Source organism: Miniopterus natalensis, chromosome 4 (assembly GCF_054644295.1).
Source record: "Miniopterus natalensis isolate mMinNat1 chromosome 4, mMinNat1.hap1, whole genome shotgun sequence".
Lineage (NCBI taxonomy): Eukaryota > Metazoa > Chordata > Mammalia > Chiroptera > Miniopteridae > Miniopterus > Miniopterus natalensis.
This window is the reverse complement of record NC_142084.1, coordinates 28,097,273-28,124,521: the sequence shown is the minus strand read 5'-3', so window position 1 is coordinate 28,124,521 and position 27,249 is coordinate 28,097,273. Positions and strand designations below refer to the sequence as shown.

Below are 27,249 nucleotides of genomic sequence, written 5' to 3'. Positions count from 1 at the left end.
GATATCTAATAATAGGACAGATAACCAATATATTAAGCTATAGAGTATCTTTATTTGGGGAGCATACTCATCTTTTATATTGATTTCCTCTAAAGAATGACTTGATATAAAATATGTTTCCACCAAAACTCAAGTCATTGATTTAAATGGTCCCTTGGAAGAAACTTAGGTGCATGAGTTTTAAAGTAATTTTGAGTGCTTCTCATTATGAAACATCTAAAACCTAATGAAATTCTCATTGATTGTAATATCAGAACCTGTAGCTTTATCTTCCTAATATATGATGAAGTATACTCATAATGACTTCAGATTATTGAGAATTCTTCTTTATCCTTTGCTGGCCTTTGTTATCACCTTCTGGCTGCTTGTCAATGAGTTTTTTCCAATTTCATGGAGTCCCCACAAACAAGGGGATTCATATTGGCACAACATCCCATACTCTTAAGGATGCTGATATGCAAGAAAGTATCAGGTTATACTGAAGTTGCTGCTAAAAATGGCAGGTCATACTGTAAACTAGAAGGGGCTCTTTCCTCTGGCACAAATGGGAAAAATTACAAAAAAGCTGCCCCGTCTGTGCAGACCAATTAGAAAAAGTCCCCTTTCCTTTCTTCTGGCCTGAGGCAGAAGGTTCCCAGACAGGACACAGAGCATGGCAAGGGGAGTGTTCCCTGGATTTTAGCTCATCATGCCCACCTGGTTAGGTGCCCCTGAGCAAGACACAAGAGAAACAACCATATGTAGGGGCTCTGGATTCCACATGTCACTTCATGGTTACCAGTCAATATGATGACAGATAATAAGAAAATGATCACCAAAGACCCCCAGTTCCCAGATTAGATACATCCTGTTTTGTAAAATATATATTCTAGTTCCACTGTGACTTGAAAAAAAATGTGACATTTAAACTAAAATAATCAGAAAAAAAAAAAACAAACCAAAAACACACCTCTTCTCAGAGGGGCTTTCTTCAGCATGAAATACTGGAAAAAATTAAAAACTTGGGAGTTAGGCAAATCTGGAATCCAAAATTTAACAATTACTGTGGTATCAGGTTGGTCATATTACTTAAACTCTCTTAATCTTTCCTGATCCATATAATGAAGACAGTAGTGGCTACTGGATGGGCTAAATGAAATAACATATGAAATGCTTATTAAATAGTCAATAGGCATAGTTATACCCAGTATCTGGCTTTAATTATACCAGGAAAGAAGATAGGGATACATAAAAATCTGGCACAGCAAACTGACTGTTCCTTTCATTAAAACCTGATTTTGTATGAGTCATCTGTGGTTGCTATGGAAATCACTGAACAGTAAAGGTGATTACTTTAACAAATTCTTTTGTAGCAGATTCAGTGCAAATTCTTTCTGTTTCTGAGTAGCCTGAAGTATGTGGTTTCTCCTGGAACATACTCTGAGAAGTTTGCCTCAAGTATTTGAATTCCTTCTCCCTTTTCCCCAACCCCCAAACAAGATATGATATTTATGAGTAAAAGATCAAATGAATTAATACCCACAAAGATTTACTGAAAAGACTAAACAAACTTTTGTTTTTTAATGTGTATGTTTAACTCTAGCAAGCTGCCTAATACTTTGATTCTGCTTCTTACATATTCTGCAGCACAATTTAATACTCTGACTTCCCAGCAAATTCTGCAGAGAACCTTAAGAAAATGGGGTTGAGAAGGGTAAACATCACAGATAGTTATTTTCTAGAGGAAACTGGTCTACCTGAATACACAATACTAGATAAGTATTAGTGTCCTCTTTTTATAATTTGGTTTTATTGTTACTTTTCTGACAAGGCACTTGGTTCTTTAAAATGAAGATTATAATATGAATACTTACATAAACTGAAAAGCACTTAAAGGATTTCACAAAAAAAGTGCTATATTAATCTAAAACAATATATTTAACAAGTATGTCTATTTAAATGCCTCACATTTCCTTTCTGTTAAATAGAAAGTTTAATTAATGAAAAACAATCTAACAGAAGAGAATCCTAGTGTAAGGCTAGCCTTGGGGATAGATTAGCAATGGGAGCAATCCTGAGAAAGCTAAGTTCTTACCTAAACTTTCTGCTCCCTAACAATTAGCCCAGCTGTGTAGAAGTCATATATTGTGCACATTATCAATGCTTGTGTCTAAAGTTAGCATTCATGAGGACTCACTTTTCTTGAATAACTTTCTAATATTTTACTTTACAATTAGGAAGAAGGCAAGGCTGGATGTTTGTTATTCTCTAAGATATTTTTAATTGTACCAGTGCAATTAGAATGTGGAGTTTTAGTAGATAATTACAGTAAATGTTTATAGAACCATCAAAGAGCCACTATCTTCAGAATTCTAAGAGAAGTTATATAATCCCCAGATATAAAAGAATCATAAAACTTGGGCTGAATTTGTTTACTCACTTAACAAATATTTATGGAGTAACTAGATTGCACTGTGGCATTAGTGCTGGAGATACATGTTAAGAAAAGTACTCATGCTGAGTTCTTGCCCTCATGGAGCTTTAGATCAATTAGGGAAGACACTCATTAATTACATGATCACACAACAATGTAAAATTTCAACCCTGTAAAATATTCTGAGGGAGTGCAAAAAAGTCCTATTCAAGTTTGTATTAAGGGATTTTTAGCATAGTGTCCAGGAAAGGATTCATTAAAAGAATAGCATTGGACTAATATCTGAAGTAACTAGAAGAAAAGGGAAAGGAAATTGGGACCCTCCTGTCCAAAGATCCTGGGGCAGGGAGAAATAAATAAATAAATAAATAAATAAATAAATAAATAAATAAATAAATAAATAAATAAAATCAATACAGTGTGACTGAATCCCATATAGTTGAGCTTTAGAAAACAGTTTAAGGCTTTCCATAATTATGCTGAAAAAGATACAAAGTAACTGGGATTTTTAAAGCAGCAGAAATATTAGATTTATGTTTAGAAAAGTCATTCTGACTGCAAAATGGCAAATGTATTTGAGACAGAAAAAGTGAAGGCTAATGCAGTTGTTAACATGAGAGACCACCAGGCTTTAGTCTACACATCTCCATCATGTGACCACCATGTTGAGTAATCACATGGTCAAATATCACTCATTTTATCCATCTGTTCAGCAGTATTTGATACAACTGATAATATTACTTCACTTGTCCTGCTCTAACCTTGTGTGTCCTTCTTCTCAGTCTCCTTGGCTGGTTTTCTTCCTATCCCCTTGGTGAGCTGCAGTATTCCAGGGCTTCCCCCTCTATGTCTCCTCCGTATTAGATCACATCTATCCCATGACTTTAAATGTATCTACATGTTGACATGTTTAAAATCTATACTTTCATTTCTAACCTTATCCACTGACCTTTTATTATAAGTTGGTCATGGCAAAATATATTTTGAATCTGACCTCCACTGCTGACACTCTATTTCAGGCCACCATGTTTCAACTGCAATGGCTTTCTACACTGTCTTCTTGCTTTTGCCTTCAAAAATATAAATCAAATCATGTCACCCTTTTGCTTAAAACCTTCTAAAGTCATTAAGTCTTAAGAGTGAAATCCAAAATCCATCTCGTAACCTACAAAAGTTCTACATGATCTACAATCTGCTATCCCTCTACCCTTCCTTGCTAGCTTCATTTCAGCCACACTGGCTTCCTTGGTGAAAAAGCTAAGCAGGCCAGGAATCTTGCATTTTCTGCTTCCTCTACCTAGAAAGCACCCACCCCCAATATCACAAGGCCATTTCTCACAAAAGCCTGGTATCTCTCCTCAAATATGTTTACATGTAAACTTCTTTCACCACCCTCTATAAAATGAAACCTCATCCAAATCTCTCCCCTTTACTCTTACTGGCTTTATTTGTCTTCATGGAATTTATCCCTCAACTTATGTCATATGGAATTTATACCTCACATTTTAATTATTTATTTAGTTAGTTCCTTAGCTATTTTAAGCACCACCACCTCCAAAGATTTTGAGCTCTTTGAGACCAGGAAATTTGTTTTGCTTGTTATTATATGGGACAGCATACATGGCTAGGCATCCAATAAAATATTTAATGAATAAATGAATATATCCATAAAATCAGATTAAAAATAAATTGGCTGCTGAGAATTTGAACAAAAATGACTTACATATAGCAGACACACAAAAATGGCAGTTACCAATAATTATCTACATATTATTATATTTAACTCTCAGAAATCCCCATGAGGTAAAAATATTAGTCTTATTTTACAGATAAGAATATTAAAGAAAATATCAAGAAAAAATTGTAAATTTGCCTAAGATTCTACAGTCAGTAAATATTTTAGTAAAAAATCCTTCCTAGGTCTGATAACTCCTTTCCACTGTCTCCTATAAACAATCTGAGCATTGAAAGAAGAGTTTAATAGACTTTGTGTATTCAGGTTAATTACATTAAAAAAATATTGGCACAAAAGTAAGATCATGGCTTGTGGAATATGATAGGGATAAAGAGTCGGAAAAGCTACAGGTCAAATTCTGGCTCAAGCAATAATCCATGTTATGACCTTGAATACTCTCTTCACCTCTCAACTTCAATCTTTTCCTTTATAAACGAATCATCTTAAAACTTGTATAGTACTCGGTGGGATACCAATGATTAATGGTTACTATCTACAATGAATTATCTAAGAGCTAAATAATATTATCCTTGCTAACAGGCTCAGAATTCTGGAACAGAACATTTGGCCACTTATTCAAAACTTATCTAAACTATCTTAAAGTCTTAGGTCTTTAAAACTGGCCTTACTAAAGCTTTCTCACTGCTTACAATCTAAAATAATTTATTTAGAAAAAGTTGATACAATGAAGCTTATGAAATTTTCAAATTTCTGCTTTTAAAGTTATCCCTTAAAAGGAAGTGGAGAAGTATTTATTACGAAAGCAAAAACAATTTGCTGGAGAAGGGATTTCTTTTGAACTTGCCATTTGGTGTCAGTGTCCTGTGGTGGATGCTGCTAATTTTCTGATCCTGTGGTTCAGCCAGATTTCACAATGGCAGTGGAATTCCTAAATACTTCCTGCCCAAAAGGATACAAAATCCAGGTACAACAAGCAAGAGGAGAACTAGAAAGTGGGTCATTAAAAAAAACAAACCAACATGCAATATAGCCATTCAGTAATTTTCCTTGACAAGAATTTTAGATAATTCACTGCAGCACCAGTTTAAGAGCTATTTTTCTCAATGCATAAACACTCTTTTGACAATCTAATATTACATATATCATGGATATTGTTTACTTAGATATTTATTGATTGCTTAATAGATGACAAAGACTTTATCAAAACTAGAAATATAAAAATAAAAACACAGCCACTAACATTACAAAAAAATGCTAATGGCAGTAAATACAGAAGTGTGGATGAAAGCCCCAATTTCGAAATGAGGATATAGAGCCTCTGTGGCTTTTGAGAAACATATAGCATAGTGGTCAAAACAACAGACTCAAGCCAATTGCCTGGCTAAGTTCCAGCTCTGCCATTTATTAGCTGTGTGATTTTGGGCAAGTTATTTAACTTTACTGTGCCTCATTTCTCCTTTGTAAAATGGAGATATTAATAGAACCTATCTCATAGGACTGTGGAAACTAAATTAGCAATATGTATAAAACACTTAGAAGATACCTGGCAGAAAATATGTAATTATTATTTGTCATTATCACAGATTTAATGGTCTTTCTCTTTTACCAACACATAATCCAGTATTTTAATCAAATCAAACTTGGAATAGCTATAGAATATCTCTAAGTAGTTGAGTGTTACCTCCTGAACGTGACTGAGCACTCTATGAGTTTCATTCAGGGCACGAGCACTTACTAGCAGAATGACTGGCTACCAAGCCTCTCTGCACCTCCATTTCCAGAGCTGCACACAGGGACAGTGTCTGTACTCCTGATGAAGGAGCATAAAATAATCTGATAAAGTGTAAAACACTCAGAAAGAGCCTGACACACTGAGTTAGCTGACAAATGTTCGTTATCAATACCGTCAATGTCAGAAAACAAATCATGATAAAAATAAAGCAGACCAGTTTCCATGATTCATTAACAAGAAAGTCCAGCATATATCATTTTAAAGTGCAAAATGCTTCCTCTAAGATGAATACAATTACTGGGAAGAAATAATCAATTAAAAATAAATGCTTTTAGCCCTGGCCAGGTAGCTCAGTTGGTTAGCACATCGTCTCCATACACCAAGGTTTCTGCTTTGATCCCTGGTCAGGGCACATACAAAAATTGACCAATGAATGCATCAGTAAGTGGAACAACAAACTGATGCCTCTCTCTCTGTCTCTGTATCTCTCTCTCTTTCACACACACACACACACACTCTCTCACTCTCTCTCTCTCTCTCCCTCTCCCCCAAAATAAATCAATAAAAAAATTTTTTAAAAATAAACAAACACTTTTAGGTCTACAGCCAACAGAGTACTGTATATATACACAAACAGCTGACAGCTAATGAATACCATGATCTTTTTGGAGTTATTTGGACAAGCTTCTGTGGGTAGACATCAATCTTTTAAATTTATATAACACCTACCAACTAGCCTGAAACCCTTAACAAGCTGTGACATGGAATGATTTAAAGTAGTAACAAGGAAAAGAAAACAAAATAAGAAGTGGAAGGAAAAAGTACATGCTGCTCTGCTGAGTTTCACAACCTGGCCAATGGCCTACTTAAATCTTAAGAGCTACACTTGAAGTTGCTGAGTCTTGTTTAAACAGTTAACGCTTAGTCCCAAAGAAGTCAGAGATCCAATGTCTGCCATAACTTTTTATCATAACTTACATGAGTCATCTATAATAAACACCAATTATGTTGGGGGAGATCATTTTGATTACAAACTGGCAAGGTGTAACAAAATCCCTCTCATCTGCTCACAAATGGAGTGATTTTCATGTATAGCTTAGGAGGTTAAAGTATCATCACTTTCTACACTGGTGTGTGTAAAAACAATGGTGTTTATAGTCCCATCCACCCAACTTTCCTGTTCTTTCTAAATTCCCTAAATTCTTAGTTATAGACATTCTAGCCCCCAGTGTACACTGGCCTGCCTCCAGCTCGTTTCTAAGAAGAGATAGTACTTCCAGGTCTGTGCACACTGAATGTATTTAGAGAAAATTTCACCCTTGTTAAGGCCAGAATAATAGGAAATTTTCTATTATTACAGCAAATGAACTAGCCTTTATTTACTCAGCATGCTTGATGACAGCCCTCTCATGCTGGAATGAACATTCTGGGGCTGGCATGGCTCAGAATCTAAAAGCAGAATAGTTTCTGCGAGGCAGCACAAATCCTGCAAAATTGTGTGTGGTTTCCCCTTAAAAACTGTTTATTAAAAGTCTTACCAGTAGTTAGAAGTACCCCCAGAGATGTTGGCAAGGAAATTCTATTTGTACAAATGTAAAATATGTATCTTTAGGATTTTTTAAAATAATAAACTCAAACTAGTTTATATTTTGTTGCGTTTACACTTGTAAAAAATAAATAAGATAATCAGATCCTCTTTACTGTTACCTGGCTAACAAAGGTTATGACCAAGATGGTTCTGATTCAGACAAAAGAGAAACTGCATATATCCCTGTCTAGAATAAGCCTGTAAAAACTCATGAGCATAGCAGCAACTAATCCTTGATCTGCTTCTCTTCTCTCCTTGGACTGCAAACGCTTGTTTGAAAACAGATCAGCAGTTACAGAATCTGCCTCCACACTGAAGAAAGCTGTGAGAGTTCACACAAAAACTGCTAAAAGCCATATATATACTTTCCTGATTCCTCAATTTCTACAAACTCCCAATTTAAAGTAGACCTCCACCACTGAAAACAAAAATGGTAACCTGTACTCCTGGTTCAGTATTATCTCTACTCCAAAGATCATTTTATTAGTGGTAACCCACATATTGCTGCTTGATAAAATAATCCATCCCAGACAGCCTCTTGGTGACTTAATGAAATCAGTTAGAAATAAACTAATAGAACTATGGAAAAAATATTCAAGATAATGTTTAAAAGAGAATAATTAGTGTTTCCTAGTAACAGAAGAGTTGCTCTGAAAAAGAAATGAAACAATGCTTTGAAAATATTCATTTAAAATACCTAACTACAAGCTACCACTATGGAAGAGATCCAGTTTAAAGGATTAAGGTTCACACTGAGCCATGCAAAAACCACCTTGCTAAACAACTGCATATAATTAAACTTTTAAAAGTTGAATATTTAAATGCATAAATGTATTTAAAGAACTCTTATTAAAATAAAGATCTTTCCTTGTTTGTTTTGTGATTTTTGTGATAATTTTCAGTCAGAATTCTTAAAACCAGGCACACCTACAATATAAAAATAAGAAAAACAGGGCTAGGGAGAATCCATGTTGTAATACCTGTAACCTATCAATTAAGTGATTATCATAAGGACTGCCTAAAATTGAAAATGGCTGGAAACATTTCTGTGAACATTTATCTCATCAAGTTTTCCATCTTTTCTTTTTCACAAAAGGCATTTTAAAGTTGATGTGGTCTTGCTACCTATGGATAGCTCCAAATTCCACCCAACATACTCATATTGCTTTCTTCCCAGTGGCAGGCCTAATGCAAGGAACAGCCTTAGAAAATAACTGCTGAATCCACTAATGTTGAGTCTTCTGCAAGTAAGGGACATAACAGTTATCTTCTTGCAAGAAGTTAATGTAGAGCATTTTGAATAAGGACCTAGTACAAATGCATTAAAAAACGAAACCAGCTTCATGATGAGTATATGGAACACAACTGTAACACATCCTCAACACTGGTAATATTATTTCTTAGATCTTTTTTCAAATAGAGACAGTACCTTCCTTTCAAGAAGGGATCATAAAGTGAAACAGGAACAAAAAAATGAGAAACAACGCAACTTTTTCAGGGTGCAGCTTTTATAAGGTTCTGCACACTAGGTTATTTCATCACTTTAAGTGCCTATAACAGTACTTCCCTTCCTCCCAGCAATTTGGACCAGAAAGACTGTAATAGTAATTGGAATATGAGTCACAGGATGTACTTTAGGTCAAGACAGCACTTAAGGAAGGCCAAGTCAATATTTTTTCAAATTGTGGAAGTTTAGGGGATTTTTCTTTCCTTTTTTTTTTTTTTTGTTTGCTTTCATTTTTTTAAAGTACTGATTTCATGTTTTGGCCTAAAGTTCTTCATGCTCTTAGAATTTTGGCTAGCATTTTAAAAAATCATAGGGTGACCCTGGCCAAGTAGCTCAGTTGGTTAAAGTGTCATCCTGCTACACCAAGGTTGCAGGTTTGATCTCTGGTCAGGGCACATGTAAGAAACAACCAATGAATGCATAAATAAGCGGAAAACCAAATCAATGTATATCTTTTTCTCTCCTCTCTTTCTCTCCTTTAAAATAATTTTAGAGACTTCTTTTGCATGTGGATGTATAATATTGCCTAGTCTTTTCCTGACCAAAGGTCCTGATCTAAAGTTACCTGATCTAGCCCTAGCTGGTTTTACTCAGTGGTTAGAGCATAGCCCACAGACTGAAGGGTCTCAAGTTCGATTCCAGTCAAGGGCATGTACCTGGCTGCAGGCTCAATCCCTGGCCCCAGTTGGAGGGTGTGAGGGAGGCAACCAATTGATGTGTCTCTGTCACACTGATGTTTCTCTCTCTCCCTTCTACTCTCTCTGAAAAGCAATGGAAAAAATATCCTCAGGTGAGGATTAAAAAAAGAGAGAGAGCATGAAAATTCGAGAAATGAGTATAGAAATCCCTTCCAAAGAACATTATTGTAAAGGTAAGCAGATAACTGGGGTGGTAGCTAAAGTAGGCTGGAGAGACAAAAGAATGTTTTAAAAATGGAAAGTACTACATATTTGTATTCAGGTGAGAATGATTTGACTAAGATGGGAAAATCAGGGTGCAGAAAATGATAAGAAACAGAAAAATTGCTGGGAAATAGACCTAAAATAAGTTAGAGGGAATAGAATCTATTGTACAAGTGGGGAGATGGTCTTAAATGGGAATAATAGTTTATATGTTATAAGAGGAGGAAAGCAGAGCACATGCAAATGCAGGTTGGTGTGAAGATTTGCTGGTGGGGCATGTGATTACTTCAATTTTTATTTTTTAGTCAAATGTGTACTAAGGTCAACTAAAACTGAAGATGTGGAGGCTCTATTGGAGATTTGAGAAGAAAAGTATAAAATGGTCCTCAGGCCAATTAGAAGACTGAAAGAGCCAGGATAGTAAAATAGCTTTATGGGCAATCCAATTCTGTATCATGACTTTTAAACTGAGGCCAATAGCATGGTTTCACATCTTATGATAACCAATCTATTGAACAGGTATAGCAGAGAGTTAGATTTAACAAAGGTCTTGCCATGCAAATGTGACAAAAGCTTAGGGGAATCAGGAGTTGATGGTGTGTGGGGAGAGTGATAACAATAATTAATACTAGAAGATAAGCAGAGGAGGAAGAAAGTGAATACCTAAGAAGGGAAGAAAAAATGTAAGCAGGCCCATGGAGTGTAGATTGTTGGAGAAGCAGAGTTGTACCTATACATCCTAGAGAGAGTGAGCCAGAACAAGGCAGGGAGAAGTCAGAGAGTGAGATTCCCAAATCTGAGGCCACAGACTTAGGCAATTTTACATCATGGTTTATGAATATTAGAGTGGACAGTTATAAGCAACTTAGAGGCCAGGGTATAAGAAATATCATTTATGTTAATATTACAATTTCTAAGAATCAAGAATCAAGAGAGAAGTAGTACTGAAGAGAATGATAGTAAGCCAGGAACTAAAATTCTCAGTGATGACCTAGAGATCTGTTAGGATCATCTGAACTGTTGTTTAAAGGTTGTCTAAGTTTTCGCATTAGCCATGCCTATAATTTTTCTGTTGATTCCAGTTTCTTTCCTCAGATTCCACAGAACTACCTTATTTTGCATCTTTTTCACTTTCCAATCAATTCAAGAAAAGTTTCTTATGTTTGTTCTCCCACTTACTAATTTCCTGAGGTGCCATTTTTTTATTACCTCAAATGGAGATTTTAATTCTGTTACTCTTAAAATGTTTACATTTATTATCTTCATTTTCTTCACATTTTCATTCCAACTGATACTCAGATTATAGTTTCCTAGTCTTACTTTATAGAGCCCAGGCCCTTTTATATCATCCTGAAAATGCAGAACAGCTTCTGAAATGTTGTACTGGTCTCTGGAGTAAATTCTTTTTTCCAGAAATATATACTTCCCCTTGGAATCTTTGGTTGATGTTTCTTTTCCTTTCTTCTGTAGGATTTCTTCATAGACTCCAGGCAAGTTTTTTTGGGGGGGGTTATCCATCAACTTGTCCTCATATGAGGACAGAGTTGTTTAAGGCCCAGCTTGGCCAGCAGGATAGGTATAAGAATTATCCTCGACTCTATTTGGCAGCTAAATAAATCTGTCTCATTGAATGTTACTTAAATTATCTTCACATCAGCTAGATCAAAGACTGATATGTTTGGCTCTAAATGCCAGTTTAAGAAGTTTACTTAATTAGTACATCAAAAATGTTCAACATCATTAGTCATTAAAGAAATGAAAAAAGGTTTTAAATGAGATATCACTCTAAACTCACTAGGATGGCTATAATAAAAAAGAGGGACACTAACAAGTATTAGTGAGGATGTAGAGAAATCAGAACACTCATACATTGCTGGTAGGAAAGTAAAATGATGCAGTCACTTTGGCTTTCAACAATTGGAGTATAATGTATCCCAGTGAGGAACTATCTGAATTTATCTTGCCTGGAGTTCTTTGAGCTTCTTCGTATGTGTAGATTTACATATTTCATCAATAAGGGATGTTTCTGGACACTATTTTTTCAAACATTCTTTCTGCTCTTTTCCTTTACCACTGTACTCTGATTATATACATGTTGGTCCAGTTGACAGCCTTCCACAGATCTCTTAAACTCCATTTATTTTCTATGTTCATTTCTCTTTTTGGCTCCTGAGAGTGGATAATCTCAGATATATGAAGGAAATGGAAGTGACTACTAATGGATATGGAGTCTCATTTATGACAGACAAAATGTCCTAGAAATAGATGACAGAAATGGTTGCACAAGTGTGTGAACATACTAAAAACAAACCTCTGAATTGCACACTTCAAAATGGTGAGTTTCATGGTATATGAATTATATATCAACAAATTTTTTTCTTATAAAGTAGTAATGTTGTATCCAAGTTATTTCTTCTCTTAAATATATTTGAGTTCTTGGATAGCATGAATAATTATATCTATATCCTCAGGTATTTCCTGATTGGTTGTACTTACCTATTAGTAATATATTGCAAGTATGTGCTTTCATGTTGGGACTACTTTTTATGCATTTCTTTGTTTTGTTTTTCAGGAATCCACAACTTGTCTTATGCACAAGTTGATAATGTCCTAAATATGTGCCATAGTTCAAGTATATGGAATTACATAAATTACAAATATTAAAACAAACTTGATTCTGATAACTAATAAACAACCTTTATATAAAATAAGCCAAAAAAGCTGTTGCTATGATAATATTGCTATTTTTACACTTTTAAGATCTTTTATTTGATAATGGACTTGGCATAATATAATTTGACACATGATTTTTTATGCCACAAGTTAGCAAATCATCTTTATGTTTAACATTAAAAGCACTGAAAACTTTCCCTCTCACATAAAAATGAAACTTTTTACTATATGGTTCACTAAATCACCAGAAAGCAGCTTGACATATTAGAGGTGCTCACTCCCAACATATTTTACATACTAATTACACTGTGTGACAAAGAATGCAGACTTTACATAGTATTTCGAGCAAAGGTTTCAACACCTTTTCTAACCTCTCTTTCATAAGGAGGAGTGAATAAAATGAAAATTCAAATATTATCTGCCATTCTTGAATAATAACACTTAATTTTTTTCTGAGTCTAGAAACAAAACAGGGAATAATAAGCTATAGAAAAATATACTTTTTCGTGTAAAATATTTGATTCTAGTATTAACAGTAACTGGATCATTTGCCTTACAAAATTACTATGAGTATTTGTTAGTGAAAGAAATTCAAGGAGAAGGAGACAGTATTTACTCTAGAGAAAAATATTGGCACTTATATAATAAGAAATATGAATGATATAAGAAAAATGTTCAAACATTCTGATTTTTAATTAAACACCATGAAGATTAGTATATTTTGAAAGCCCTATTCTCATTGCTAAGTTAAGTATTTCTAATCTGTATATTTCTATTAAATATATACATATGCACTATTATGAACTAAACCTTTGTCTCCTACAAATTCTCACACTAAACCTTTGTCTCCTACAAATTCTCACACTGAAGCTCTAATCACCATTATAATGGTAATTTGAAATGGGTCCTTGGGAGGTAGATAAAGTCATGAGGATGCAGCCATCATGTTGGGATTAGTGCCCTTATAAGAAGAGACACAAGAGAATTTGCACAGAGGAAAGGCCAATCTACTACATGTAATAGAAAAAGCTACTTACTGAACCTGCAAAATTTCTTATATCCAAGTTGACTAATACTTTTTATACCCAATGATACACTTGTTATTTTTGTATCCATAGTTACTCTAGAAGATTCCATGTCCCTCTTAAAAGATATTTTAAGATACTCAGAACAAGTAATACTATTCATTGTATGTCTTACAATGTTAATGTTTAAAATCATGTGATTACTTAGTCACTTGAAATTGGCTAATGCAGGGTTAATTTCCAAGCAAATGCCCATTTGGTAAAAAGAGAGCAGGCTTCTTTTAGAGCAAACACTCTGAGTTTTTGATAATTCAGTCTGTCGGTCCTGCCAAATTTTGCTCTGATGCATTCCATGTAGACAGACAACTCTAGCAGGCTTGAGCAGGTGCTATTTGTGAAATCTAGTGGGATTAATTCTTTGTAGTTTAACAAGCACAAGCCGTATTATGCTCTAAATCATCTCGATGTCAACCTCCTAAAGAATTCTTTAGCTTAAACAAACCATAATCTGTTGCTAAGAGAGATAAAATAATAATAATAATAGTTAAAGCAGGGAAATGTTATAACCTTCTGACCAAGACCTTGTTGACATTTCAGCTTTTCCAGTGAATTGAACTTGTCAAGTTTATATAGACAAGTGTTTGCACTGATTTCATTTCAAATGCACTATTGTAAAGCTTATTATATTTCTCAAATAAAGTATAAAAAAGCCTGTCAAATAACATGGAAAATCCTGGAAGGAGGATATGTGTTAGATACTCATGACAGGTCAAAAGAGTTTTTATTAAGTCTTATTTTAGTGCTATAAAACTCAGGACTTAAAGGGAAGATGCTTTATAATAGAATTTGAAACTTTTTTTTTAGTTTTGACTGGTATTCAACATACTTAATTGAGAAATAAGCCACACAGTACATCCTGTAGCTTTACTGAGCCAGCACTGTGCTCAAAATACTTCTCTTGTAGAAAAATAAAAAGAAGTACAGATACTAACTGTGATTAAGTTGAAGACTGACAGACCTACAGCCTTCAGGAACACATGATTGACCACCATTTACCTTTAGTGTATTACATACAGGATATGCTTCAAGTGTTGTTTAAACAAAGAGAAATTTCACAGTGCACAAAAGTGTTATATTTAATACAAATCCTCCAGGGTAGAGGTTAAGCAATTGAATCAGTGTCAAGAACAGAATGTTTTTAGCTTTGATGAATGCTCTAGCCAAGCATAGGGTTCCAAATGAAACTCAAGATTACTGTGATAGGACTGACCAGTAAAAGATGAAGTTTCAACCAAAACCAGGAACTGATTAAGTGAATGAATGAGAAATAGCTTTAAAGATTAAGGAATTTCATTTAAAAAGTCTTAGTAATAGGCACAAGGCAATTGATAATTTCCATACATTAATCACTCTCCTATTTATTTATGCCAACTAATTAAATGGTCTTATGATTTTAAAAATGCTATTGTTGATACTCTTGGCACAATCAGAGGCTGTACTATTTTCCTGTTAAATGCTATACAAATTATTGGTAACCACAATACCATGTGTGTTTTCCACTTATTTAAGTAATTGTTCTTCACTTTGATTTACCATGGTGTCTCATCTTTTCTGTTGATTTACAGTTGTCAGGGTTGAACTACAAAGGGACCAGGAAACCATGATAAATGAAACACACATGCAATAAATAGCAGATTGAAGCGATGCATCTGTTTCTGAGAGCTATCCTGCCACTTGGCTAGTTTCATTTCCTGAGTAAATAACTATAATTTTCTTATTATAAACCTTACTGAACTCATGTTCAGGCAGCTGTGAATTTCTATAGTTGCTCCACTGATGGATGGTTTATTAACCATTTAATATACTTCCTATCCTAAATCTTCACAGTAGTAGAAAAAGTTCCAACAATACAGTTATTAACATAATGTTCAAGTTTTAAAACTGGAGGTAGTCACAAAAGTCTGCTGTTCTAACAGTGTAAAAGTTTGTCCTTGGCTCAGTGGTTAGAACATCTGTACATGGACTGAAGGATCGGAGGTTCAGTTCCATCCAAGAGCAGGCACCTTGTTTGCAGGCTCAATCCCCAGCCCAGGTTGATGTGCAGGAGGCAACCAATTGATATGTCTCTCTCACATGGATGTCTGTCTGTCTGCATGTCTCTCTTTCCCCCACCCCATTCCACACTCTGTAAAGCAATGGGAAAAATATCCTTGGGTGAGGATTAAAAAAAATTATGTATGCCGTCTTTAAAAAGCCAAGAAATTTTTTTGAATAAATAATTTTAAAATCATTCAAATCTGTATATGATATTCTTAAATATTCCCATTTGTTATGTGGAATTGAAAGATAAATGAAAACAGGACAGGATTTCAAAACGGCACATGTCCTTATATACCTCCTATCTATGAATGCTGCCCAAAAAGTGTAGTGAGTATAAATCAAAGCAACACTTTTTTTAACTAGTAATTTTTTATGTAAGATATAAATCTATGCATTATTTCAGTTGTTTGCCTATACCTTAATTAGAAAACTGAATTTGAACAAAATTATTAATTGCTTATTAAATATTTTTGTAATTATGACAAATTTTATGTACCATGTAGATAGTACTCAAGCCTGGGGCATCTTTATTATGAACACCAGACTGTCAATAAACAATTTATGCCTTCAATTAATAAATTATGTAATGAAGGAATCAGTTTCCTTCCTCTTCAATACTAGTTTCCATCAACTGTCACACTTAATCAAATATTTATTCAGGGAGAGTCAAGGGATGCTAGCACTCTGCTTTTCTCCATGTTGTATTATAGCCATTCTCATAGTGTTTCGCTATTAACAATGATCTTTATCTACAACTGAAGTAGAAGAAATTTGGATGAAAATGGAACATCTGACCTAAAAATATACATATCCATTTCAGAGGACCAAAGTAAGTGGACAACCTTATATGACTGGGCTGCTCATTAAGTTAACTTAGTTTAAGAAGCAGTGTGACATAGCACAGCAAAGAAACAAAGTAACATGTTGCATTCAGACTGTTTAATTAGCAATTAAATTAATATTTTAATGCTTCCAAATGTAGAAGTATTGCCATTATTAGTGATTATACACCTAAATTTTTACCTAATATTTACTTCTTTTATTATTCTAAGAAAATTGATATGTTACACTGTATGCTTGCTTTTATTAAAAATTCAAACAATGATTTTATTCAATTTGAAATTCCTCTTTCTAAAAGCAATATACATACCAAAGTGACCTCCAAGGACAAAAATAAGCCATAAATTGAAATCCTATACTAAAGTATATTGTGGAAAATTGTTTCTTCTAGGTTAATTTTGTACACTAAATTTAATTATTCTAAAAATATGGATTATTATATAATTACTGCTTATATATTGATAAATTTAAGTGAAAATAAGTATATATGTTGCTCACGTTAGAAACAACTGTATATTAGAGCTAAAATTAATGACTGATTTATTTCCTCTTTTGAATCATCTTAAATATCTCAAATTTCCATTTGCATTGCATATCACAGTTCCTTATTTATTCTATCCTAAGACCAAATAATCTATAAACATTTTATTTTTGAAGCTTTCAAAAAATATATTAGGTAAGTTAGAGATTGAGAAACATCTGAGATTTTATTTTTTTAATAAAAGTAATTCAATTGGTTGGAAACCAGTTTTTTTAAAAAACGTATTTGGTTTTTTTTAAATATATCTTTATTGATTTCAGAGAGAGGAAGAGAGAAAGATAGAAATATCAATGATGAGAGGGTCATTGATCGGCTGCCTCCTGCACACACACCCTGGGCATCCAGCCCGAAACCCCAGCATGAGCCCTGACAGGGAACAGAGCTGAGATCTCCTGGATCCTAGGTCAATGAGCCAAGCCCGGCTGGGCTTAAAAAACATTTTTAAAGCTTCTTTTCACTTCAGTTATCTATTCACATAACAGCATGATTTTTTACATTAACAGTATAAAGTGCAGAGTAGTTTACATTCTGAAAAACAAAACAAAACAAACAAAAACAACATGGATGCCTTTGGTATAAGTTCAAAATATAAGAATAAATATGCCGCAAATCTAGTCTAGGAACTCCAGGACTACTGTGACTTCTAGGTGCTCTTCCTCCAATCTGAACCAGTCTTATTGACAATAAGAAATCTCTGTCCTGCCCAGCTGGTGTGGCTCGGTAGTTGAACATTGATCCATGAACCAAGAGGTCACTGGTTCCATTTCCAATCAGGACACATGCCCCCCCATTTTGGGCTTGATCCCCAGTGGGGGGCATGCAGGAGGTAGCCAATCGATGATGTTTCTCTCTCATCAATGTTTCTATCTTTCTATCCCTCTCCCTCTCTCTCTAAAAATCAATAAAAACATAAAAAAAGAAAAAGAAATATGTTTGCCATAGCAACAAGTGACCACCAGAACTACATTTTTAAATATTCCATCAAATGAATGAAAACTCACTTCTGTATCCATGCCTCTAAAAGCCAGCTAATCAGTGACAACTGGTTGTTTCTAAAGTCAGCCAAATTGGGGCAGCATCACTGAAGTAAGTATATTTCTACAAATCAACTAATCAGCCATAGTCTCACTGAAATAATCATTTTTGTAGCTAAATAATTAGCCAGTCTCTAAATACTCCTGCTTCTGAAAGTCCATCAGTCCATCATGCTTCCCAAGCCTATATGTAAGATCCAGCTCTCTTTCTTAGAAAGACTATGCCTTAAAAGTATAACATAACACTGCCTGATTTAGCAAATAATACATTCAGATTTTGTGTTGGACATTGAGTGACTGTCTTTTCTACACCTATAATTATGACAGGTCAATGTGAGAAGCAGTATCATTAGCTCCTTTAGAAATTAATACAATGGAGTTTGGATAAGAAAAGGCATTTACTTTTCTTGGGTAATAAGAAATCTAGAAGTAGGAAGAACTAGGCTGCTATATAGAACAATGAAATTATCAAACACCCAAGCTCCTTCTATTTTTCTGTTCAGCCATTATTGCCGAAATCTCAGAAAAAAAGGAGAGAATAGATTTGGAGTAGGTAGCTAGCAGTGACTGCCACAATATTATAGTGGTTGAGAGTTTTGTTTCTGTTATTTTCTCTGGGTTAAACTTTTTGTTCTGCAATTTATTAGGGGCATGACATTGGACAAATTATTTAATCTCTTCTGAACCTTATTTTTGTCTGTACAAGGACCTACCACAGAGAACTGTAGTGGGGATTAAATGATATACAACAGTTGTAACACATTATAAAAAGTAACTGAATAATAAATATTGATAGCATTGCTCTATAAATGCACTTATGTGCATGCCTATTGATTTTTCACAAAAGGTAGGATCATTGATATTATTAATTCTGGTGAGATTTCTACACAGAAAAGACAGAGTAGCAAACTAAGGTATTTTTGCTCTGCCAAAAGTGACTTAAATTTTTTTTTTTAAGTGGAAATTTTTTTTTAAAGATTTCACTAGATTATATTGATAAAAAGCATAAGATTGTTTGCATTTTAGCTTCCTTTGGCTATCATCTGCAAGTTTTCATTTTTAAAGAAATCTAGTCTAAACATGGTAAAAACTATTGACTAGCCCAACTTAAAAAACAACAACACTAAAATAAGCCCACATTTGATGAAAGTTCATGAAACTTGGCAACGCTTTTGTTGAACCTCCCTGAGTTTCAGGTTTATTTGAAACTGAAACCAGGTGAGTTTCAGAGTGTTTCACAAAGTTCTACAAATGAAACATGATTTACGCAACAAGTAGTATTTGATCCTTACTTGCTGCTAAGTCTTCTTCAAAATTTCTCACTATTTATATCTGACTTTTTATGCTCTATCTAGTCATTTTCAGGCTGAATACTTCTGATACATTTTTAAAGTTTAGTACTTGAAATAGAAATAAATATATTATTATTCATTAAAGATATTTTTGTGGTAAGGTGAGCCATTGACAACTCCCAGGAATTCACTCTTCCCCAAAAAAGGGTATAATCACATAAAGATTTCTTCCTCTTAAACACCTTAGATAAAAGTATAATTTTACTTAATAACTTTTTTCAGTTTTTACACTTATTGCACGTTTATTAATCTCAAGTTGACCAGCTCCAGTTCAGTGTACTTACTTATGCATTTTCTATACACAATGATTTTAGATTTCCACATTCCTCACTTGAAAATACCACACTGATTATTTATTGACATATCATTTCATATTTTAATACAAAGGAAGATAAACAGTGACAAAAGTGCCATGATATATATTCTGATTAGCTCAGTAATATCATATTACACAGAGTGGGGCAAAAGTAGGTTTATACTTATTTGTATGGAAAATAATACAATAATTAATAAATAATAATACAAGAATAAACTCTGTGTTTCACATACTCACAACTATAAACCTATTTTTGTCCCACCCTGTATATGGCCCAAGCAAAAGTATTTCTTTAATTTTTATACTTATTCACCTTCATTTTATATCAGTGAGAACAAATAAGTAACAAAATCCCTGTGATTACAGATTTCATACTTATATTAGAAGAGTACCTAAATGTTAATGAGTTCTGAAATCCCCATTTTCTAGGTAATATTATTTAGAGAAGAGAGCAAGCTTAAGTAATTTATCAGCCATCCAATGGGTACTTCTACCATTGTAAAGTGCCTGGTGAAAGGATAGATGTTCATGTAAAGGCCTTGAAAGGCCAGTAGTGTAACATGCACATAAGAAAACCAGTGAGAATAAATTTGTATAATGCAAATTGAGTAAGAACTAAGAAAACATTTTCTAAAAGCAAGAACAAAACTGGTTTTGATTAGATTCCTTGAAGGGGTTCTCCATTAAATTCTTTTAACCATATACCTTTCTGAAGTCAGAGTAGAATATTTCCCCAAATATGAATCCCTCGCTATTGCCCCTGCCTACTGTTTACAAACCCCAATGCTGAGAATTGAATGGTTTTTATCTGTAGATTACTTCCTTCGCTAATTTATGATACTTGCTTGGACCCTTTAGGCATTTTGGTTTGCTACTCCATCAAAACCAATACAAGAAAAAGATAAAGAAGAACCACTGCAGACTAGATTATGAATTTAGAGAAAACTGCCCAAATTTCCTGATGAAGCCACACAGAGGAGGGAGTCAGATCTATTAGTTCTGAGAAAATGGTCATCCTCAAGAAAAATACTGATTTCTCACTGCAATAACAATAAATACATTTCCTGACATTTGGGAAAGCACTAACATAGAGGAAACAAAATAAGGGAATTAGAAGAATCTGAATATCCCTATGTAGGGGTATTTTGGTGAAAAGTATTGAGGAAAAATGATAAATAGTTGCTTACATTTTAGGGTCATGATACCTTGGCTAAGATATTATACAGTAGGTATGTTACCATCAAAATCTTGGATGAAAATCATATCCTAGATTCTCCCTATATTTTACATATCATCTCATTTCAAGCCCCACCACACACAGAGCAAAATATTTTCCTGTGATGTCAATATCACATAAGATACTAACAGCTTGACCCTAGAGTGTCCATGTACTAGGCTGCTTCAGAGAGCTGTGCAGGTCATACATACCTGCCCAACTCCAGAGGTGCCATTTGCCCACTCTGGAGGTGGGCAGTCAACTCAACAGCCTTATTAGTATGAATTAACCCACATTCTTAAGAAACAAATTCAAACTCTAAAATTATTCTACAGGGCTCTCATTTTTAGGTCTGAAGATATAACCTACCATTGATTGTGATATAGTAAGAGACACTGCAAATGAGAGTTTAGGCCAGTTGAGCTGGCAACTTCCCTCTTAATTTCCTACCCCCAACTTTTACTTTCTTAATTTCAGTATTTTTATTCTTTACTCATATGTTTCAATTAATAATCACAAGATCTTTGAAACAGAAAAGTTTTTTGCCTCTTTCTCTAACCAACTGACATGCTCCCATTTGTCTTCTCAGAAAGTGGCCCCTCCGTCTCACAGAAAAGCCTTCCAGCCAATGTTTCCACCCAGCATCATAGCCTAGGCGGCTCTACTCTCAAGGGTTTTTCAACAGGTTCAGTCTGGTAGGAAAGCAGTGCCTGCCATCTGACCTTTGTACTGCACATCTACCCAGGCTAGATGGAGAAACAGAGGGTTGACAGAGCTGAGGACTGGGTCAGGAGAAGGAAGAGAAAGAGACAAAAACATAGTCTGGGATCCAAAGAGTCCAAACACTGTTTGGTTTGGCCTTCAGACATGGCAGCTGAGCAACAGGAAATGTCAGCTTATTAGAAACTTCACATGGCATCATCAGAGGACAGCCATCAGACAGACCCTCCCTGGCAAAGTTCCCAAGATCACACTGAGGGAGGAAAAACAATATGAACCAATATGAATGTCTAGATTTCCTTTCTAAGACAGCAGAGTTTACTAGGCTGGCTGATTTGGCAAGCTGTTAACAGGACTAATGTGATTGTTTTGGCAAGGATAAGAGGATACACAAGGAGATCTACCAGCTCTGATGCCAGCTCTGAATTCCAATGATTATCCTGTATTGCTGTTGACCTGATGTCATTGAGGAGATGGGGTGGTGTGGGGTGGCAACTGCAGAAACATTGCCAAAAGTAACCACGGCTGATTGAAGATAGCCATTTGTAGATCCAAGGGAAAAGCCTTTTCTGTCAGAAGTAGGTAGGAGCCACTCCCAGGGCTATTACTTTTTGGGTTGAGTTTCCAAAAAGACACATTTATCACCTCTGAATGTGTCACTTGTGTTATTGTCCTCGCAGTGTATCACTTTGCTCTTAAAACTGCTGGCTAAAAGTCCTTCCCACTTCTCCAAAGCTCAGAGTCTGCTGAGGTACTGGCTGCATTAACAGAACTTTAGTTTCTTCTTCCCCGGGGAGGGGGGGGGGGGATAACACTCATCGATAACATGGCACTATGGTGTTTCATTCCCTGTAAAGGAACAGGATGCTGAAGGAGAAACACATTTAGTTAGAAGCTACATGAAACCATTAACTAGGTTTGTGCTTGTTTCCCTTGGAGCACCTGATCAGCAGCTTCACTAACCAGTTTCCACAGCCTCAGAAAGTTTTGTTGCTATTGAAACCCACAGCTAAACATGAAGGAGCAAACAGAAATCAATATAGTCTGTCTTCATTAAGATTTTCAGGATACTCCCCAAGCAGCTTTCTCACTCATTGCAAAATGTACATGCCACCAATGCAGCAGACACACAGATTCATTCACCACTGAGGAACTTGCCTTTGCCACCAACAACCCTGCCATTGCCCTTTATTCCTCTTAGCATCTATCCCTTTTAATCACACCATACTCAGAAAGCCAAGCCAGGAAGATTTAACAATCAAGAAAGCCCACAGGAACCTGCTAGAGGCAGGTAGAAGGAAAGGGAGCCTGACCCAGAGGGGACTAATCCCAGGTGTTTGCAAAGCTTCCTCATGCTTAGTGCACATGGGACAATTGTGAATTTCTCAGACTCAATGCTGTAGAACTTTGGTTATTGCTTCAAAAGATATCCTAGAGTCCAGACTATACTTGAATATATGGTTTGTTCCTCTAAGGGAAATATATTTCTTTTATTTTATATACATGCCCACTTGTCTTGGGTTACTTGGTTACTTTCTCAGTGCTATAACACTGGCTACCACTCTAACTTTGCTCAAATACTCACTACTCCTTATTTGTTTATACAGAATAGGTGGTAAGTTAAGGATCTAGGATATATTTTAAAAGGTGATTTTACTTAATGGCATGAGTCACATTCTTGTTCATTCAGCCAACAGTATTTATGCAATTCAAATTACATGTACAAGTCACTATGGACAGAAAGGAGGAAGATAAGTTAAATGCCTAAGTTTCCAGGCATAATTTAAGGGGGAAAAGTAAATATATTTTCTCTTAATAGGCCAAACTACTTTATCAAAGGTTAAAACTTACACTTATTCTTCATCTGGCAGTACTCAATCAATGGTGTATAAGTCAAGGCTCTTAACTGTGAGTAACAGAAATAATCTTTTGATAATTTAATCAGAAACAAGAAATTAAAGTACAAGGGTAGCTCATACAACTTTCAGGAAGGCCAAAGAACTAGGTTTGGAGGCTATGCATGTATTCAGAATTGACATCATAATTCAGAATTGTCCAGTAAAGTCACCACTGCTGCCGTCTGTGAGCAGACCTTATCACTAGAGCTTCAGCTACTGTTGGCCCTGGAAACTAAAGAGTTCCTTCTTCCCACAGCAAAATAAACTGTGCATGGCACCTACTTCTTTCAATGCTTAGATCCTATATTAAAGCCTGGGGTGAGAATATCTGATTGATATATCCTAGTTGTGCATACAATACTAGCTGCAAATAAAGCTGGAAAAGCCTGTATATGGCATTTCCATCTCTAAACTGGGAGAGATGGACATTGCCAAAATTCAGAGACAGAGAGATACAATAATTGACAAAAAAATTAGTGGCTTTTGCTCTTAAAACCCAGAGCTTCCGCTGCTATCCTCCTAACAGGGTTTGTGGCAAACTCCATGCAGATCTTTATCAGATGCATTAGTAACATCAATTCCCCAAGACATAAGTAGCATGAACAGCCAGGACCAGGTGGGAAAACTTCTCTTGCTCTGAACTTCTAATATTCACATATTTTATTTAGCATGTATTATTTTGCATTAACGATGTTTTGCAATTATTGCATTAAAATATTTTCTATCTTGACTACTGAGTTATTTAGTGTCCCCTTAAACCATGGTGGGGAACCTTTTCTCTGCCAAGGGCCATTTGGATATTTATAACATCACTCAAGGGCCATACAAAGTTATCAATTTAAAACTTGGCTATGAAGAAAGCTCCTATATTTACTGAATTTTGAGTCCCACCTGCAGTTGCCTTGGCAGGGCCAGACCAAATGATTTCACGGGCCTTTCACAGCTCATGAGTGGGCCAGATGTTCCCCACCCCTGCCTTAAATTGTGCGTCCTTGAAGAATGCCTCATTAGTGCTGGGCCTGTGTTAGGTCCATCCTTAGGGATATTCAACTTCTCTGTTTCCAGGAGATCCTATTACATTAAAATGGATAGATACAACATGTGCTTTGGGGAATATAAAGTTCTGGGTAGGGGTATGTACATATGAAATAAGATGGCAGGGATGGTCTCAGAGAGAAGGTGACATCTGAGGAAGGACTTGAAAAATGGGAAAGAAGCCAAGATTAGAGTTTACACAGATCAGTTTTGATCTTAGAGTGCCACTGACTGATGCGGATTTAGGGACCTTGTTATCAAACAACCAAATACCTCTCAAGATGACATCTTTGGATTATCATCGAGTCATGCAGCCAATCAAGATAAGCTTTCCCTCCTTGCATCAGCAAATTAGGTCTCTGCCCCATTCCTTGGCTTCTAGCATTCTGGAGTTCTGGTCTCTCCTTTGAAATCTGGTACCCAATTTAATACATAAACTCTAGCCAAAGACCCATGCCCATCCAGACCTCTAACTATAGTCAGTTTCCACAATGTCCTGAGGGCCAATTAAAAGTCAAATCTGAGAGGGGAGGACTTATACATCCAAAAATGCTGCCAGGTTTTCTAATTTTGTGTCACACACACACACTAAAGGAAATATATGGGAATAGCTTCTCAGGGAACTACACCAAATAGGGAGAAACATAATCTTAGAATGAGTTCATTTATCAATGCACACATGCATTTACCAGAGTCTGAATTCAATAAGCAAGCACAAGCAGCTGGAAGTGGTTCTAATTTGTTTCCCTGGCTGTTTTTAATAAAACCTAATCTCAACAGTGATCTGTACTTAAAAAAAAAAAAAAAAATGAAGATGTCAAAAATGCCTTGGAATAGTGAGAAAAGAATCTAAACACTTAGAAAATTCTACCCATTGGAGTGTATTTATCACAGGTAATCTCATGATAAACAACACTTGCTGAAGTCTGTCCTCAAGACACTGAAGAATAGGTTTTTGAGAGACATGTTGTTATTTTATTATAGATATATTTCTATCAATGGGAATATTTTCAACACAAACATGAACAGAATTGCTATCTCCTGAAGTATGTCCTTGGTCCCAAAACTATATTCAATTTATACCAGAAACTAGACATAACTATCATATGGCAGGATTTGCACCAGTTTACAATCGATGTGAAAAATAAATAAATATAAAAAATTAACTCTGTGGCTTTAAGGACCGGTAGTGTTTCTCCTAATAACATTTTATGTAGCTTAATGCTTTCACTATAAAACAAAAACTTAATTTATTTGTACTTTGCAGACTACTACAAATTGAAGGGATTCCCATTACAACGAGTATGACTATTTTTCCAAGACCTTAGTTAGAAGGAACATAATAGCTAACTAAATAACCAGCTTTAATTCGAGGAAAACAATGTGTCTTACAGGGAAGAAAATTTAAACACTAAAATTCTAAATGAATGTGTGAGAGCAGCACTAAAGTCAAGTAAAACATCCGTGTTGTGATGGACATGTTTCTTAAATCCGTCTTGAACCATCTCAGCCTTCTCCCTGTGGTCCGTTACTTCAAGAGCTCACTCCTGGAAAGCCCGGTTAACACACCCACACTGCGGCCCTCACCGTCCCAAAGCTGAGGCCAGGCCGTCACGCCGCCAGTGAGTCACCCGCACCTAAAGTCGTCATCATCTTGAGGGCTCTTGCCACAATTCTCAATTACGGGCATACCGCCCTTATGTTGATTAATACCTGTGTGCTTTCTCTAACGCATCTCTTTATTTCTCCCACAGTTTGCAATAATGTTTGAGACCAACAGGGTTCCCTGACTCCGCAGGCAAAACCACCGCCCGGTAGGCCGCCATTGCTGCCCTTTTCCCCTGACTGAGAAAGATTTCTACGTAGTATATCATCTCCACTCTTTTTCCTGTCTATTCAGAATTATCTTGTCCAAAAGCAGGCCCCATCCTCACGCGCTGGCTAGTTACCTTGCAATTAAATTAACTGCAATTAAATTAACCCTCCTGGGGGGGGGGGGTGTCTTCCAGGAAATTGCACAGCTGGCTCCCTTTCTGCATTGCTGGGACTTGTCGCTTTGACGGCCAAAACGTGCCTCGCAGAGCAGGCCCCTGGCAAACCCGGCCCCGAGCACGCGGCCGGGAGCCCGTCGGGGGTGCGGAGGGGCCACGTCCTAGGAAGGGCCAATGGCGCAACTTCCGACTCTGAGGGGCCGGCCTGGGCGCTGGAATGTGGCTTCTCTGACGGCGCCGGCAGCGGCCCGCCGCCCCACCAAGGAAACCGGGAGAGAACGGCCTCGACCTCCCTCAAGGAGACCCAGAAATCCCCGACCGGCGCCAGGGCAGGCCGCTGGGCCTGTGGCCGCGGAGGACTCACCTCTGAGCGGGTGGCACTTATGGCGGCAGCGATGACACTCCAGTGGTGCAGGTCCCAGGCGACGGGACCGCGGGGTGGCGGAGTGGGGCACAGCGAATTCTGGGGTGCAGCGGCACCTTGTCCTCCGCGGCCTCCCCCTGCTTCGCGGCCTCCTCCTCCTCCCGAGGGGCCTCCCCCTGCTTCGCGGCCTCCTCCTCCTCCCGAGGGGCCTCCCCCTGCTTCGCGGCCTCCTCCTCCTCCCGAGGGGCCTCCCCCTGCTTCGCGGCCTCCTCCTCCTCCCGAGGGGCCTCCTCCTGCTTCGCGGCC

At 36.3% G+C, this 27,249-nt stretch overlaps 1 pseudogene; it reads right to left on the bottom strand.

Annotated features, from left to right (window-relative positions):
- Window positions 1–26,278, bottom strand: part of LOC148093240 (serine/threonine-protein kinase MARK2 pseudogene) — a 196,543-nt pseudogene extending 170,265 nt beyond the window's left edge.
- Window positions 26,279–27,249: the final 971 nt, after the last annotated feature.